Source organism: Vigna radiata, chromosome 7 (genome assembly GCF_000741045.1).
Source record: "Vigna radiata var. radiata cultivar VC1973A chromosome 7, Vradiata_ver6, whole genome shotgun sequence".
NCBI lineage: Eukaryota > Viridiplantae > Streptophyta > Magnoliopsida > Fabales > Fabaceae > Vigna > Vigna radiata.
In genome coordinates, this window is record NC_028357.1 from 18,958,922 (window position 1) to 18,962,061 (window position 3,140).

Sequence of the window (3,140 nt, forward strand, 5' to 3'; positions counted from 1 at the left end):
TTTTGTAAAAGAGAAGGAAAAGATTTTCAGCACAAGGCCTACGCGAGCGGTCGCACGTGTGCTTAAACCTTTTCAAAATATTTTTATTTGATTTTAGTAAAAGAGAAAAGGTCTTAGCGCGAGGCTGATGCAAATGATCGCACACACACTTAAACCTTTAAAATATTTTTGTGATTATTTTTGTAAAAGAAATTTTATTTTTATATTTTTATATTTTTTATTTTTATTAACAAATGAATATAACAACGCACAAAAATAAAACAAGTACTACAGCTAAAGAACATAAAAAAAAACAAAGACAAAAAATATCACAATCCAAGCCCAATAAGAATAGGGGTGCAGAGATTAAAAACTGGGGGTGCTGAAAAAAATGAAGCTTCTGGTTTGAGCCCAAACCCTTCTTCTCCAACTTTATAATCTGTCAGAGGTGCAAGACTGAAAGTGGGGGTGCAGCTCGAAATTTCTTGGTCCAGGCCGAAGGGGTGCAGCAGCAAAGTTGGAAGTGGCATATGGTAATTGCTGGTCAGGCCCAAGGCCTCTTGTTTTGTTTGCAGAAATTGCATGGGAGTGCGAATGGGAATGCAAGTGGTGGTGGGCAGAAAAAATGCGGCCCATACTAGGCCCAAGGCCCTTAATCCCTTCAGAAACCCATGGGGGTCTCAACAACTTCATCTCATTTGGATTCAATTCCAAAACCCAGGGTTTCTCTCCCTCTGAACGAAGGAAGCTAGAGACCTCACCTCCACCGCTCACGGCCACGACCAGCTTCCACCCATCCGGCCATAGTAGTCCACAGTCCACGGCGTCGCCAGAGACTACACTCGTCGTCGGGGCCATCGTCGACCACGGCAACAGGACCCCTTCCGCCTTCTTCTTTTCGCGCAGGAGGAACCACCTTGTTTGTGAGCGACGCCGGTCGTTCGCCGCGCAAGTCGTCGCGGCCACCAAGCTAGGCTCGTTGCTCTCTATCGAGCTCCCTCTTCCACCATCGTGTTGCCGCCACCGCTGAACCTGCCACTGGAACGTGTAGGACACCTTCTTCTCCCATCGTTCATCCACCGCCGACACTGTTGCCAAAGGTTCTGCCAGCGCCTCCGTCGTTGTTCCTCTCTTCTCCACGCGAATCTAATCATTTTCTGTCAAATGCGACAACAAACCTTTGCCTGGGTTTTCCTCTTCGCAGTGCCGTTGCCATTAGCGCCTTTGGTCATCACCCATGACCACCACCGGGCTTGCAATTGGAAACAACGCCAGGAACCACCATTGATAAAGCCACTGAGTCTATTACTTCATCTTCCCTTTCAATCTTGGTTTTCTTGTTGGTTGTTCTTCACTGATTTGAATTTGATTTTGTGTGGAATTGGTTGACAAATCAGTGTGTGAGAGAATGGTGGAGATGGTATGTTTTGTAGTGTTGGGAGGATGGTGATAACCAACGTAGTGGAGGTTGTGGATGTTGATCTCTTTTTGACTGGTTATGTTCTTGGTTGAAAAACAGGGAAGTGGGAGAAAATTATGATAAGGAGGATGGCAATGGAGATTTGATGGGGATGAAGACGGTGGAAGGATGATGGTAAGAGCTGTGAGTGGCCAGATGGTTGGAGTGGCGAGGCATGGTGTAGGTGGTGAGCAAAAGGATGGAGTGTGTAATGGCTCTGTTTTCTGTTATGGGTAAGAAGAGAGGTTTTGTATTGTGTTCTAAGGCATTGTGTGTGTCTGATGATTGCTGTTTTTTTATGGTTTTCTAGAGGTGATGATGAGATAATGGTTAGGTGTTGTAGGTGGATCCGGGATGGCGAGGTGTTAGAGGTGAGTGGTTGATGCTCCTGAAGCTGTGATGGTCAGGTGGAAAATGGTTTTTTCATGTGCTTGATTTGTGTGTGTTTTTGCTGATAGAAAACCCAAGATGAAGAAGGAGCATGTGGTGTGTGATGGTTGCCTCATGGAGGACCCATTCGGTTGGCCCCTCCTTAAGTGAATTCATGGATAGTGTTGTAGATGTTGGACTGTAATCGTTTCTGCTCTACCTCCAATACGTCTCTCCACACGTCTTTTTTTTCAAACCAAATTTTTTCTTTTTTTTCTTTTTTTTTCTTTTCCACGTATTGTTTTCTTTTTTTTTTCTTTTCTTATTTTTATTTTTTTAAGACTAAACAAAATAATAAATAAAATAATAAAATAATAAAATAATATAAAAATGAAATAAAATAAAATAAAATAAACAAGTCCTATTATTCAGTCACCCAGACGAAATTGGGTGTTGACAGGTCTCTAAGTGAAATCCCCATACTATTCAGAATGAATATATGAGGCTTTCATATGGGGGGTTATCCCTAACACTCTAACAGTCATTCAATCTCACTTAGAGAAGATTGACGCGTGTGGTGAGAGTAGTGGGAGGTCCTAGTAATAGGTGCTACGTGGAGGCCTATTATTCGGTAAAGGGCTTACACTTATGTGTGGTAGGGTGGAACCCATTGGCAAGGGCCTTGCAAGGCAGTAGAGTCCACCACAAGTGCACAACCCGCCCCAGATCGATATTTATTCTAGTCCGAACAAGTCTAGATTGCATTCTAACATGCTAGGACATTATATTTAATCTGTTCTGTGAATATGTTGTTTATTTTAAACCTGTAAGATATCATGGCTTATTTTTCCAACCTAGCTTACCCTTACATTGTTTGTTCTGTGTTTTGTATGTATGTGCTTTTCCTTTTGCAATGATCATCCAACTTTGGATGTGAGCAGAGTCAGAGGATGTTCCCCTGGAGCAAGCTTTGGAGGGAGATGATCCAGCTACTATCTCTTAGGAACTTTATATGAGGCTCCTTACCAATATTTTGAGAAACTTTTAGTTTATTTGTATTTACTTAGTCTCTTATTACTGCCCTTAGATCTTTATATTATTTTGAGAGATCCTTATGTATTTAGAATTGAAAAAAAATTTTGTTTCTTTCGAATGAATGTAAATATTACTACATCACCTATATTCTTAAGCTGCTTATCATACTATAATGACATGTCCTGTTATTTTATATTAGAATACATACATACATACATATATATGTATATATATATATATATGTATATATATGTATATGTATATGTATGTATATGTATATGTATATATATATATATAT